Below are 16062 nucleotides of genomic sequence, written 5' to 3'. Positions count from 1 at the left end.
GTCGGATTACCAAAGCTAGAATGGCCTAGCACATAGACGCCATAAACGTGCAAACTTCCAACAAGTTGGATATGTGGCGCCATATAGCGGGGCAATAGTGAACCAGATAATCACAAAATTTGTAATTGCAAAAACATCGTGCATTGTATATTTGATACAAAAAACTGTGCAGCGGCGTTATTAAAAATGAGTTACCTTTTTAACCATTTTCACCTCAAAAACATTACGCGTAAGCCACCGTATTCATGACTATGGTTGCACGAAGTGTCACAAGATGTCGACACCATCATTGCAGTAGCCTTGTATATACGAGGATACTGTACGCGATAAAAGAACGTCTCGTAATTTTGCCACAATGATGGTTCAATCATATGCAAGTTAAATTTAGTTTATATGCAGTTAGCATCATCATTTATGGTTTGCAAAAACATAAAGGTATACACGTTTATGTACGTACGTAAACGTTTACGCATGAGGAGCTAAAACATTGAAACATATCCGTTCCGGTATGACTGTAAACGCAAACCGGTATTCGGCAACACGCTAACGCACAAGCTAAAACTCCCTATAAATGCTCCTATGCGTTCGCGCACTCATTTTGCTCATCTATTCTACTGCGTCTAAGCCAGCGTTTCCCAACCACCCCACAAAAAGAGGCAGTAGACCACAAAATAACGCTGCTCAACAAAACAACGCCACTCGCGTGCTTGAGGGTTGGGCTTGTTTGGGCACACCGGCGCAGGTGAGCTCTTCGTCGGATGCCCGAGAGGGTAGGAAAAAGATTAGGTTTGCGAAGGCTACGCGGAAGAGCAACAACAGTTTCACGCCACTTCAAAAAAAAAAAAAAAAAAGTTTTCTCCGCTCCCTTCAATGATCTATCACGCCAAGCTACGGGGACGAAAAGTGGGCGCTCAGCGTGCTTCGTTCTGCGTGTTGCAACGCTGACGCGTGAAATTGCTGGCCGCTGCCACCACTGTTCCGAGCGGTCGGTGCGTGGCGAGCTTGGTCGCTACCAATCCGCAAGATGCCTATTTGCGGTTCCAAGGAGCTAGCGGCCGACGTGATTCGTTACTTGCCAAAAACAGATAATGGCTTCTTCGTGTTCACATATCCATTATCGTGACGGTCTTGCCCGCCAAGTTCAGGGCGGAGTTAGGCCTAGCCACGACTTCGAGCAGAAAGCACGGCTGCCATGTGCATGGTCGCGGTGCCCATGACATCTTTTAAAGTAAGAGATGTGCAATTGCGAGTACAAAGATTTGTCCCAAGATTGGTCTTCGTCACAAGGTCCGAAGTCTGAAGCGCTGATAAGCAGTTAACATAAACGAGTCAACACCCTGACAGTCTGTTTAAGACGCGTGTGTGCGCGATGTTCGCGACGAATGCAATGCGCGATCCTAATCTGATGACTGAACTTCTGCTTGCAGCTACCTTAACTAAGGCATAATTGTATCCCAAATCACTGTCGACCCGTGAACAGAGAACGAGTGCGAAAACGGCACTAAGTAGGGAGATTTTAGACAGCCGCAACCTCGCGACGCACAAGAAGCAGAGTACGTACTCGGAACGAGCACCGGACCAGCGAGACGCACTGGAACAACACAGCATAAGCAGCCGATCGACGGCCTCCAAGTGAGTTTCAAACATCTGTCTTTAAATACGCAGCACTCTTTACAAAATACTTATAGGACGAGTCCAGTGAAAAACGCCATTTTGTTTTCCGATTTCTACAATGATTTTCACCACCTCGTCAGGCACAAAAAACTTTTTGCGGCACTTTACGTACTCTAAAGTGAATATATTTTGAAATCACTTAGAAAAAGGGCTAGAAAATGATCTCCGAAAAAATCAATTGTTTACACCCTATTGAGAATAAATCTGTATACGACTAGAAATTATCTCTGCTTATAACAGACCCATTCAGTGTTTCCATACAAGTCTGTTGTAACAGCACCTAGATTTAGGTCTGTTGTAATGAGGTTATACTGTAGTAGCATTGATGCAGTAACTGATAAATGCTGTCGTAATACAAATGCTTCATTCCTTTTCCGGCTTTCAGGAGAGCGCCCTGCTCCCTGAGACCCAAAGCCTGTCATGTGACTATAAAAGTGAAAAAACTTAATATTAAAAAGTGTCATTTATGTCGTGCGTAATATATTGATATCAAACTTTGGACGAAGTGTAGAAGAGGAAGAGAAAGTGCGATTGGACTCTAGCTAAGCTAAGCTTTCCGCGACCATCTTACCTTGCCCTGTAAAATAAACATCTCTCCCCGTGGATGTGCTGGTTAACGCATTGGAGACCCCAGGAAGGACGATGGAAGACCAACCCATGGAGCTTCGTCGAAGCCACAGGCCTTCCTCCACTGCCAACCATCATGAACCACGACAGAACATCTCCCTGCCTTCGCCCAACACTCTAGGACAACACTACAGGGAGCCTCGCACCTTCTCTGGGAAAGCTGGGGAAGATGTCAAGGAATGGCTAAAGCACTACTGGGGGGACAACTGGAACACTGCCAGCCAGTGGGACTACATACCATTGCTTCATGATGAAACTGAATTGATGTAGTTTGAGAATCACGAGAACTTGACTACATGGGCTCTTTTCGTTATGAGGCAAAGAAGTGCTTTGGCGACTCGTCTATGAAAAAGAAGCGTGCCGAGCAGACACTGAGTCAATGCACTTGTCTTCGTGCACTATTTACGTAGAGAAAATACTGAATATCCGTAGAGGAAATACCCACTCATGACCGATGAGAAGAAGGTCGGCCACTTCTTCAAAGGAATCGATGAGGACATTTACCACTACCTCAGAGACAGGATGTCATACAGTTGACAAAATACATCATCCGACATTGAGGTACCTTCAAAGCACTTAACATCTTGGGAAAGTTTGGTTGGCTTCATGTTGGGAGCATTGATGTGGGCCCTCCATCTAGTTATCTGGCATCAACTATACGGCACATAGTGCATGAAAAACTCGATCGGCGAGACGCTACTACTATGTTCGCAGCACATGCCCATGGCGCTTTTATGCAGTGCGACACCCCGCCTGTAGCCGTCAATGCTGCGAGCTTTGACAACTCAAGGGCGCTGGAATAGCCGCGTCGGCATACCGACAATTATGAGCCGCGAGACGACATCTGATGTGGTGTACCTCTGTGATGACCTATTCATAGTGAATAGGTGTCAGAGAAGGGGAAACAGTGCGAATTATCTCCAAGCATGCATCCGTCTTCGATTTCGCGCTGAATGACCAAAAAATTTCTATACCAGCTTCACGGACTCGCCGTGTTGTCAATACTGGTTCTGCTCACTCCATCCGCCAGAGGCCATACAGAGTATCTACGTCCGAGCGCAAAATAATTGCCCAGCAGATGGAAGAAATTCTAGCAAAGAAAGTTATTCAGGAGTCGTGTAACCTCTAGACAGCGCCTGTTATACTTGTAAAGAAGAAAGATGGTTCCTGGAGATTTTGTGCAGATTACCGGTGACTCAGTTACAATAAAATATGTATACCACTGCCTCGCACTGTCGACGTCATTGAGTATCTACACTAAGCCTCACATTTTTTTGTCTGTAGACCTAAGGCCATCCCGGGATATTGGCAAATCAATATGCAATGTGCGGACAAAGAGAAAACAGCGTTTACAACTTCAGACGATCTATTTGACTTTAATGTCATGGCATTTGGTTTATGCAATGCTCCTACTACATTTAATAATTTTATAGACACAGTACTCCGCGGCTTGAAACGGGAAATATGCCTTTGCTATCTTGACGATGTGGTAATTATTGGACGCACATTTGACGAACACAACTGTCGCCTTGATACCGTTCTAACATGTCTTGAGAAAGCAGCTCTTACCCTGGATTAAAAAAAAAAAGGCAATTTCGGTGACCGTGAGACTACATAGTCCTAGGACATCTCGTAGACAAGCACAGCGTCCGACCTGATCCTCCACATATGGTAAACGCGGTGAGGTGAGCACCTTCCCTCAACCATGTTCAGTAGCTTTGGAGCTTCTTGGGCCTGTGCTTATATTTGTGGCACTTTGTGCCGAACTTCGCTGATGTGTCTGAGCCCCTTACTCCTCTGCTCAGCAAAGATCTGCCTTTCTATTGAACGAACGAGTGCGAATCATCATTTTCAGAGTTAAAAGTTTTGACTAAATTCCGGGCCTGTCCTTCACCATTTCGACGCATCAGCGCCAAGTGAAGTGCATAGTGATACCAGTGGAATCAGCATCAGTGCAGTCTTAGTTCAGCGTCATGGAGCCGCCGAACATTCCATTATCTACAAAAGCTGTTCTTTGAGCAAAGCTGAACGCAATTATGCCATTACAGAGCAAGAATGTGCTGGCGGTCGCTCTTGCGGTGCACAAGCTTCGACCGTACTATTATGGCCACCAATTCTCCATCGTCATAGACCACCACTCACTTTGTTGGCTCACTGGTCTACGTGATCCTTCCAGCTACCTTGCACGATGGGCTCTACTTTTGCAAGAACATGACTTTGATATGTGTTTCAAGAGTGATTGCCTGTCACGGTTTTCCCTTTTCTCGACGGAATGTGACACCGACAATTTCGACTACTACCTGGCAGCTCTGTCCATATTTTGCTACATTTAACTTCAATTTTGCTACATTTAACTTCAAGTGGTCGAAATTTCCGAAGCCCTCCACTACGCCGTCTCTCATAATCATAGGATGGTTTTGGGATGTTAAACCTCACATATCATCATCTTTACGACACTTCTTGATGACAAAAAAACACATGCTTTATTTACATATTTACAGGTCATGACGCGTCTGACGAGTCATGACGCGTCTTTGCATGAGAGACGACAGGCAGAAACAAAGGCCATGAAGGAGAGCACACAGCGCACAAGCGACCCTCTTTTTATATCCCCCGGTCCGTGCACGCGCTTGTCAAACGCGGACTGCGTGTCCCACCTATGCCGATGCGCGTACGCACACGGACATTGCTTGCGTTCCTGCAGTATGCGTACCGCATTTGGACGGTATGCCAATGAGCGCCCCTGGAGGCCATGTCCTTGCCCTGCCGGTCATAACACTAGATTGTGCGATAAAAGCATTTCTCCCTGGAGCGAACGTGTTTATTCTCTTACGCTAACGTCTTGTAGTTGTGAGTGTCGTGATGTCAGATGCAAAATAGTTACCTGTCAGCCTTTGTATTGTCACGGGGGTCATGATGTCGACAAAGGCAGCAGCCGCTGGTTTCATGAGAACTTATTTGGGCTAACCTGTGCCAGGAAAACGAAACGCCACTCTACAAGCAACACACGCTGTAGACTGATAGCAGCCAACATAGAACGTCAGCCGTCGCTAATCTGCCACGCAGCAAAGTGCGCAAGTTCCAGAACAAACTGTAATGTACGCATTGTGCGCATAATCTCATCGGAAGGTTCTAAAATTGTCTAGATGGTGCCCAGCCATTCAGGCACGGTTTGCGCAAGGCACGCATAATGGTGCGGTAACAAAAATAGAAAGAAAGGAGAGCATGCGACTTTACCAATACACCATTACAAATAGTTGCTATTGCAGTCATCTCTTTGTCGGTGACACTTATTTTTATTGTTATAGTTATTATGGCAAAAAACTCGCTGCACTGTTGCTGAGCAACTGCTGAGCCCGAGATGTGCTCGGCGGTTGCTCGGCAATGGTACAGCGTGTTGTTTTTTTCCCACACCACTGCCATCTTTACAGTTTGCGTAAGAGCTTTGCTGTTACTAGTCTGACAGGGACGCGGTTGCGTCCTTTGTGTAGTCCGCACGTGTTACTTTGTTAATGATAAAACTGAACTGAATTTAGTGTTGCACGCGCAAATTTCCGTTTAGACGCAGCTTGGCACCGCAGGTCAGATTGTCGCAGAATGGCGCAATTGGCGCAGCACTTCCACCCCTGCTCATCCTTACCGTCTCTGTGTTTCTCCTTTGAGGCCTTCGGTATCAACTTGTTTGGCCCTTTTCTGTGGCCAATCACTGGGGACCGCTGGATTGTAATCCCCTCACTCGTTACGCTGAAACCACCGCGGTCACCGCCGCAACAGCTCACCACGTTTCTTACTACGCTACATCATTCTGACAGATGGGTCCTCTCGTGCCATTATCAGTAATTGCGGCAGACAGTTTGAAGCAAACGTCATGGAAGAGCTGCTTCGCAGGTCTGCTTCCCAGTTTTGACACGTCGCTTCATACCACCCACAGACTAACAAATTGACTGAACGCCTCAACAGAACGTTCATTAACCCGCTTGCTAAGTACATCGACTCTAAGCACAAAAACTGGGATCCAATTTTACCTTTTATGGCATACGCCTACAATACTGTCCTCCATGAGAGCACCGGTTTTAGCCCGTTCTATCCGCTCTACATCTGTCCACCATGCACAACTCCTTGACACCATTCTCCGTTTTCGGAGCGGAAAAAGCCACCTCTTGGTGCAGCACTCTGTCGTGCAAAGGAAGTGATGTGCATCAGGCGTCTCCGGACTATTGCAACCCAAGACCCTTGGAAGGCTCCCCACCATAAGTGACATCTACATGTCTGTTACATCAAAGAATGTGGCTGTGGGTTCCATACTACAAACGTGGCTTAACAAAAAGTTTCTGACCTGCAACACGGCTCCCTTAATCATTTTGTCGTGCCTTAGCGACGTTACGTACATCGTATCACAGCTCACATCTACCTGTCGTCACTCCAGAAAAACTGACTTTGTACATGTTGCCCGTTTGAAGACATATCGTGCTCACAATACTGACTGACTCGCCCTGTGGGCATCGTCTGCACTGTGGCAACTGATACCGTACTTTGGACGAAGTGTAGAAAAGGAGGAGGAAGTGCAATTGGATTATTGCTGGGCTAAGCCTTCCGCGACCATCTATCACCTCGTCCTGTAAAATAAACATCTCTCAATGTAACAATATTATTGTTTATATGTTTTAACGGCATGATGGCTGGCTCATCAGGGAGTCATCACCAGTGGCATAGCCAGGAAGGGAAAAGGAGCTGCTTAACTCACCCCCTACCCCCAATCCCACCGTCCAGGTATTTTTTCAGTTGTGCGTGAGCATACATATGTGCACATATACAAACACATGCACGTATATAAAGTATGACCGACATCACCTCTCCCCTCACTAAATATATTTTTTGCTATGCTACTGGTCTTCACACTGTTGTCACATTCATTGTAGTGCACCTCTGTTGGCAATGGAATGCAAATGATAACACCGTTTCCGATTCGGTTGCCTTACAGATAGCACCAAGTTTGCCGTCCACATATATAATAGATATATAAAAGTAAATGATCATTTTTGTAGTTAGATCACTTCATTTAATTGCCGCAAATACCATTTTAATGAGTGCATTAAAAGATGCCTTTTGAAAAAAAAATTGTTGTTTGACGCCCTCTAGCCCAGTTGGCACCAAACAACACACTAATAAATAGGCAGGAAAATTTTTGGCAACGGAAATTAACGAGCAGGACGAGTTTTGAACTTCGAGAAACATGTAGAATTTTTGAAGTCATATTTCTGATAGTCGGAAAAACGCTGGATGACTTTGACATACAGTGATCCTTCTGTTAAAATGAAATTCAAGCTTCAGGTAGATCTGTAATACCTTTTAAACAAAATGCATGATTAGCGAATCCTATTCACACTAGCTTCAGTTGATCGCATGTCGACAATTGCCATGCTGGAAGACGCGGAACAGAAGTGACCCCGCCCCATCCTACATTTGCGTATAAGAAATGCTGTGTTAACTACAGACTTGCTCATGTAGTACAACGATGCAGAAGGTACAGCTAAACTACAGAAACGTCTAAACAACCGATCTGGAAGCATGGGCCCTACGCACATATGTGCATCACTGGGTGAGCACAATTCATTTCTTTGGTGAAGCGAACAAAGTGCGAAAGCCAGTGTCATAATGTTTGCGAGAAATAATGGTGCGCTTGTGTAACACCAGTGTTACATGAACATTTGCGATTACTGTCGACCTAGGTCAAGTATCTGCTCGCAATTAAGAATTATTGTAGCCACACAATCAGACTCCCTCAGCACATGTAGATTATGCACTGTGAAAGCCCATAATGGTGCATTATAACCAAGTGTGATGTGCCAATTATATAAGAAAATGTGACCATGACTGAGAGGTGCCAATTGCAGTTAACTGAACAACTTCGAATAAAATCAATGCCTTGAAAACAGCATGCAAATCAGATGAGGGCTAAGAAACAAACAACATAAGCGCTGTTTCCTTTAGCCTTTAACCTGTCTTTGCGCAGTTTTTAACGAAATATGTGCCAACTTTCCTTTCAAGACACCCTTCTAGGAATAAAATGGCCAGCGAATTTTTTTGTGTAGCAGCTAAATATACGAGTTGGACTTGATTGTGATCGAAATTCATTGCCGTGAGCCATCCTTACGACACGATTTCTTGCGTCTAGCGCGCCAAGTCCAACGAGACGCTATTACAGAGGCTCCGAGACAGTTGTCTGCTATGTTCACGACATGTTCCACTTGCAGCTGCCTTGACTCCATACCGACCCGTCAACACAGAACCAAGTAGCGTGATCTTTTACGGTTGCATCATAAAAAACACCGTTTCTTTCTCCTTTTTTTACTTTCACAATAGTTTTTGACACTTCGGTAAGCGTAAAAGTTTTTTTACAGCACTCCTGCATAGTTTTCAGTGAAAATATTGTGAAATCAAATTTTAAAAAGGGGGGGGGGGGGGAGGCAGCATAAACTTAGCGTGATTTTAAAAAATAATCCCTCACCCCTAAATTTGTTTTTGACTAGTAATTCTCTCTGGCTATAACAGACCGATTCGGTGCTTACCATATTTACTCGCATAATCCTCGCACTTTTTGAGGGGGAAAACTGATGCAAAAATGGGGGGTACGAAAATTATGTGGGGAAAACTTTCCACAAAAACGTACAGAGCCAGAAAGAAAACGAAGTGGCCGCAAATCGGGATTCTCACACCAGCAACTAACAGCAAACTTTGTGAAGTACCAATTATAACTTGCCTCAACAATGAAAGCACAGGTTCAACACAAGGGAAGATTTATTTGAGACACAAAAAGTCCAAGCAAAAAGTCAAGAATTAGAATACCATACGCAAAGCTTGTGGGCATTGCGGGCGTAGCAGTAGCATTCGTGGCTCAACAAGAGCCCTCAAAAGGTAAGTGTAGGACGTCAGTATTGGGCTAATGGCTATTTAACAGAATCATCCACAGTTTCCTTCTGAAGAAATAAAGTTTACCATCAGTCCCAGTTTTAGGCACACGGCAGGCCCTAGCATATTGGTGGCTTTCAGCTGCCGTCACCAGTAGCGAACACAGAACTCGTGGACTCCCGAAGGACCCACCGGCGGCCCTGTTGCCGTTGTTTAGTGCATGATCAATCACTTTCAACTTGAAAGCAGCCGTGTAGCTTCAGTATCGCCCCATAACGTGACAAAATTACCGACACAACATACAAAAAAACACACCGCAACATGCAGTTGCCACTTTGGCTTGGCTTTCATTGGATTGAATCTCCGTGCAATAATAGTACGCTTGATGCTTAAGAGATGACGCCAGATGGTGCGCGCTACCATCAGTGGCTGGAACGAACACTCAACATTATTGCGGCAGTTTTTGGGGTGCGATAATTACTCGAGGAAAAAAAGAAATCTTATTTTTGTTGGGTGATGTGGGTGTTACGAGAATTATGCACGTGCGAGGATTACACAAGTAAATACGGTACGTAAAAGTCTGTTGTAACAGTACTGGATTTTTACGCACTCCTTTTAAAACATACCTAAATCCTCTTCCCTACGCAAGTCTATTATAGTGAGGTACACTGTATCAGCCCCCGTTTTGAAACCCGACATAAAAATTGAGCCGTAAAGGTACCAAGTATATGAGAAACAAGAATCTTTGCTGTTTTCATTAAGATGTGTGAGATTTCCCACAACACAAGTTATACATTTATTGGGTTTGTGTATTCGCCGTAGTGCACCATATATACAGCTTTGGCAATTCTAAAACGTGCTAATAGCTTATGCGTAGTCTTTTAGCCTGGAGATGACGCTCTTTTTTTTCTGCCCGCAGTGCAAAAAAAAAAACAATCCCGTCAAATGCATTTTTACATTGACAAAAATTTCTAATATAAGTTTCGTCGACAACCAGTTAGTTACTGCCACCAGCCCGCAACGAGTGCCCATGTTTTCGCAAGCAAGACGAATCGTTATTAGAACAGCACAGACACACCACACACAATATTCGCGCAGTTTCACCACTCATAAAGGTGAAACAATTTTCTCGACGCCTTTCAACGCATACTTCACATTTTCGAAGACGATGCCGCTGTTCCTCGCACAGGCTGCCATGCCACGTGTGTTCACTTCTCCAGTATAAACAGTCAGCTAGCGTGGCAAGTATTTCGTCACATAGTTTATCCCACACTTAGATTTTCTCTGGCACATAGCACATTTAATCTTGCCAAAGTAAACTCAAGTTTAAGCTTAAAAAAAAGTGTCCTAAGTACCATGCGACTGTACCATGCTGACACACCAGTGGGGCTGTTTCGCCCACCACTGCCTTGCCCGTGTGTCGGTGACGTCATGCTGTAACGTACCCTGGCAGAGGTCTATTGGCGCAGCAATCACACCACAAAACTTTGAACGAATACAGGCTACAGCAGCCAGGAATTTCTTTTGGGGCAAGGGGATTCGATCATGCTTTATGTAGCATTGAGGTTGCATTTCTATCACAGATGCAAAATAGAAAAAAATCTAGGTAGGGGTTTAAACCCTCATAACTTTACTCTATACCCCCTTGACTGCGCCAGTGATAGCAGCTCACACATGAGCTCACAACTACTCCATGAAACATGGCCATTGCCTCAAGTGAAGTGATCTGTCTATAGCTTCGATGGAAACATTGTGACCAGAGCACGTAGAAAGGTATGATCCACCCAGCTGCTCGTCCCTACGAAAGATACTGGGGCATGTGCGACCGCAGGTGACCAATCCTAGAGGTACAAAATACGCAACTCCTGCCGGAGTCATGCTAACTCCTCCGCACTCCCCTCCTGCTCATATCAATTTGCGCCTTTCACACAAAGGAGGTGACCAGCTTGTTTTATCTCTCCTTGAGCCTCGTTCCTAGACAGCAATCGCTTGCTGTTACTTGCACATATAACGCAAGATGCGTGGGCAATGTAATTGCAATTGGATCTTGATGTAGAAGGTGATGGAGATGGTAAATGTCACCTGGGGCGTCTATAGAGTTGTTTTTGCAATAAGAAAGAAGAAAAAACACAAAAAAGGAAGAAAAATAGCTTTGGTCTAAGATGGCATGAAAGCATGATGATATACCAAATCAGGACGCATCTGTTTTGGTGGCAACCTTTCTGTTTTCGGGCAAGTATGACTAGCACTGTTGTAATGAATTCTGGTCGCCACTATGCAGTGGCTCAGCACAGGTCTTGCAATTCAGCTTAGTCACAAAACATTCAATAAGCAGCAGTGCAACTGGTAAAAGAAAGCTGAAGGTCCAAAAAATACTGGTCAATTGCTTAAAACTTGTTTCAGCAGAAAAAAGTGTTGGGCTGATGGCTACCCATGTACCTTGGCCACTTGACCACCGTGGTGGGGTCAATCTACCATGTTTAGGAGGTTGCAACATGAATATGAGAGAGTACTGCTCATGAAAATCAAGGATATTTAAGGACATGAAAAAACTAGACGACTTTCAAGGGCCTTGCAAATGCATTTTTCAAATTCAACGCTTTTCAAGGATTTCAGAAGGCTATTCCCTGAGAGCGAATAATGTAAATACGGCGTATGAAGTATTTCCTTCCTTCAGCTTGGGCTGCTCACCGTTTTGGGCATGATGCCTTCTTTCTGTCCTACTATGTACATTCATTCATGCTATCCTTTTCATTCTGTTTTATATAGTTCACCTCCCAGTGGCCGTGCTGATGCTAGATACAGTTAAACCTGGATGTAACGAAATTGACAAATTCCCAGAAAAATTCTTTATTAAGAGGATTTCGTTATATGGAGGTGTGGTACAAAAATTCGGAAAATAAATGCGCAAATTAAGCAAAAGGGAGACTGAAAGCAGAGCTAACCCAAAACACTCATTTGAGAGTAACAAACTGTGATATTATTGCGATGCCTACTATATGGACACTATCAGCCGGTTTTTGCCGTCATCGCCATGTTACGTAACAAGTCCAGATTGATAACATGCCTGCGCATGTTAACTTTCACGAGCGGGTAAAAGTAAAAGTGCGCGAGCACTGCTGAAGCAGAGATCAAATGAGTTGGCCCATCCCTATCTATCTCCCGCGTGTTAGGACTGCTGTTCAATGCTGAAACAGAAAGTAAACCACCCGTATTTAATAACCATGAAGCAACGCGGGAAGGGGGGGTCACTCGAGTAGCAATAATGAACTTGGATTTTAAGAAGGGCGGTCGGGATCGCTGGCACGCTTGCTATCTCGGCGAGTAAATCAGTGCGCTTTCAACGCGAAGAGACTGCGTGAAGAGAGCACTTCTCCCTGGAGCGACCGTATTTGCTCCCACCAGGGTTTCGAAGGAGTTCCGCGATATCAGATGTTAAAGAGTTAGCTGCCAGCCTTACTTCTTATAACATTTTTTTGCTATTGTGTTCATTGTATTGCATTCAACGCGCGGTCGTGTTGCCGGAACTCATCGGATAATAACGAAAGCTACCAGCCCGCAAACTCGCAGCGCGGCGCAAGACAGAAGGTTGACCTCCGAAGATCCGTTGTCACCGTGGTCTCGGAGAGTTTCCGTCAGCTTCTAATCTGACATCCCCTTGGTTGTGGCGACACAGTTGTCCGAAATTAAGGAAATAAAAGTCACAGCTTCGCCAAGGGCCAATCAATAAATGCGATAGCAACAGCTTGTAATGCAATGCTCCGAACAGCAAGCAGATCGAAACATGAAGCGCCCTGCTCATGCACAAAATGAAGCCCGAAAACAACATACACAGAACAAGAGAGGACTAACAACGTTTACCGTTCGACACTTAATGCGCTGTTTAAACAAAAATGAGGCACGAAACGTAATCATAGGTTCAGATATGAGTGCATACTAACAAGTGCCCCAGCTGTTACTTCGCCATGTTTGAAAAGCGCACTCTTCACAAACTGTGCCTGCACAGTGAGCGAAGTAATCTTTGCACGCGATTATCTGCGATTCTCCTTACAGAAAGATAAGCGCAAGCATACGTGGTAGATAAGCGTGCGTTGTCGCATTGTGACAAGCTCAGCGCCGAGCGCGGGTGGCTTTTTTTTTTTTCTTTCAGTTTTCAAATAGATGGGCACCTATACATATACAGTGAATGACGGCAGCGATGGCAAAAAAAAAATAATAAACAGCCGAGATTGTCCATATAATTGCTATCGCAATAAAAAAAAAAAGCAAAGCTGTGCACCTGTCATTGCGAGGCTGTTCCGCGAACCAGACACCACCCCCCCCCCCCTTCTTTTGAGCACCGTTACTGCCATCATACCTGCCAAGTTCAAAGATTCTGAACCCGGGAGATTTACACAACGGCGAGAGGAGAGTCACGTCGAATTATTTCCCCCATTCGTTTTTGCACGAAAAGAAAAAAAAAACAATGCAAAAAGTAACGGGGGGAATCACAATTGCAAGTGCAAGTATCCGTATTGCGGTCTTATAATGGCTTGGAGTGGCTGAACACGAAAGTAGGGTTTCCCACGAAGGTGAGTCTCAAAGGGGGAATGCAAACACTCCTGAAATTTCGCGTCATCAAAACATTTAGCAAGATCTATTCCCGTCAAAACAACTCGCGTATGTCTTCGTAGGACCCACATGAACAGACGGCATAGCGTAGCTGGCTGTCACGAAAGCGCGGGTCAAAGCTTTGCTCGCTGCTAGATTCTTTGGACAGGAACGCGAAAACGCTTCTAGCCTTTTTTACGTCTTTACTGCCTTTAATCTACCGCTGTGTCAGCCACGTGCCCTCGAAGCTTGTAGATCGCTATCGCATCGCCACGACGGCGGCTTTGTGGGCGGCGGTTTTGTCCACTAAGTTTGCGGAAAGCAGCATTGCTTTGACTAGTCGAGCGTTGGTCGCACGCATACTTTCAGAGTTCTGTCAGTAACGTCGTCGCCATACATGATCGTGTCAAGAACGACTGCGGTTTTGTGCACAGGGCTTGTGGCAACGACAACTACTAAAAGACAGTGCGTGCATTGGTTGCACGCGTACTTCCGAAGCTTTCCTTCCACGGTTTCGGTACAACTTCGTATGCCCGCCGCGATTAGTATAAGTGTTCAGAACATTAAAATTATGGCCCGAAAGCCACAGTGGAATTTGGCTGAGGAATTTCCTGAATTCGTATCTGCCGCAGTTTAGCACAACTGAGGTTCTACTGTACGTTTTGATGAACTTCCCCTAAATTCGTTTATAATAAAATGCGGTGGGTTTGCAAAAAGCCTGGAGCAGATTGACCTGCATTTTTGTCAATGCAGCCAGATCACGAACAGAAATTTCAATTTCCGGAAATTTTTCATGACAACTGTACAATTGAAAGAAACGGTCTAAATCCAGGATTTTCCCAGACAATCCGAGAGACTTGGCAGGTATGCTGCCATCTTTCATATCATGTCCGAACGATGCCATCATGTTTTAAAAAACAGTTCCAACGGAATCACACTTTCACCGGAACAAATTGCAAGGCCGGAAGCCAACTCTTTTAGATGAGATATCGAGTAAGAGAATACAACCATGCCTGGGAGAGATACTCTCCTCGCATTGAGAGTGCAGCACGTAGAAGGGTTTCACAAGTCATATTTGCAAGATGTTTCAGCGCGCTAACAAAAGAAAAAGGACAGGGTAGACAGAAAGAGCGCTGACTTTCAACTAACTTTATTTCACAGAGTGGCAAGAATATATACTGCTAAAAAGGATGATAACAGAGCATGAAGGTAAAATGCAAGCCTAAACTACACATCAGTAACAAAACACGTCTGACGGGTCCTCTATTGCCTCAAAGCCCAGCCAGGTAATCACGTTCAGCCTGTGATAAAGCAACCGATGGTGTGCTTACACATTTATCTCCGAGCAAGTGTATTTTTTCGGCTTCGATAATTTCTCGGGTAAGCTGGTCCCTGTGCCTTGCCAATATTGAGCACTGATCAAAGAGAGGGGTGCACCCACAATCTCGGCAATGAATGCCAAGATGCCCTTGTACCACATTGTGCACATTGTTTCGGTGTTCTTGGAGGCGGTCATTTATGCACCTGCCGGTTTGCCCGACATAGATGCACCCACACGTCAGTGGAATCAAGTATACGACTCCCACTGCGCATGGGACGTAGCGTGTCCTGTGTACGACAGAGCACGAGGCAGAATTTGCAGGAGGTGCATTGACCCGTTTGCAAAGCCTCTGCAATTTTTCAAGTGCAGAAAAAACCACAAGAACGTTGGCGTGTCGAGCAATCTTTTTCAGCCTGTGTGGGACGTCGTGCATGTAAGGCAGTACGACAGGCCGGCTCTTTCTGACACTGTTTCGCTTATCCGGTTTGTCGCCTCGCTTCACGACAGTGACCAGCTTTGGTAAGCCGCTCCACTTGTAGAGCAAAGCTGTGGTGTACCATGTGGGGGCAGAACTTCTTTAAGGCATTGACAAGGCAGAGGTTAGCGATGCCCCGCTTGACCAATTTAGAGTGAGCTGAGCTGAAAGGCAGAAGTGGTTTGCCGGTTCTTGGTTCATACATCCAGCAAACATGTCGGGATTCTAGCAAAAGCTTCAAATCTAGAAACTTCAGGTTGTCAGTGGGTGATTCATGGGTTAGAATTAGTGGTTTCAGGCACTCTCGGAAAAGAGTCAACACGTCAGAGGAAATGGTCTGAAGATTTTGACTATCGCATTTCAACAACACTAAATAATCATTAACAAAATGGCAAACTTTAAAAACTACAGAGTCGTCAAGCACACCATCGGTTGCTTTATCACAGGCTGAACGTGATTACCTGGC

General features: G+C 45.1%; 1 protein-coding gene across 3 annotated transcripts in view; it reads right to left on the bottom strand.

Annotated features, from left to right (window-relative positions):
- Positions 1 to 16062, bottom strand: part of LOC119175641 (WW domain-containing adapter protein with coiled-coil) — a 239138-nt gene that overhangs the window by 69439 nt on the left and 153637 nt on the right. The gene's annotated exons all lie outside the window — the stretch shown is intronic.

Source organism: Rhipicephalus microplus, chromosome X (assembly GCF_043290135.1).
Source record: "Rhipicephalus microplus isolate Deutch F79 chromosome X, USDA_Rmic, whole genome shotgun sequence".
Taxonomy (NCBI): Eukaryota; Metazoa; Arthropoda; class Arachnida; order Ixodida; family Ixodidae; genus Rhipicephalus; species Rhipicephalus microplus.
This window is presented reverse-complemented; position numbering and strand designations above follow the sequence as displayed.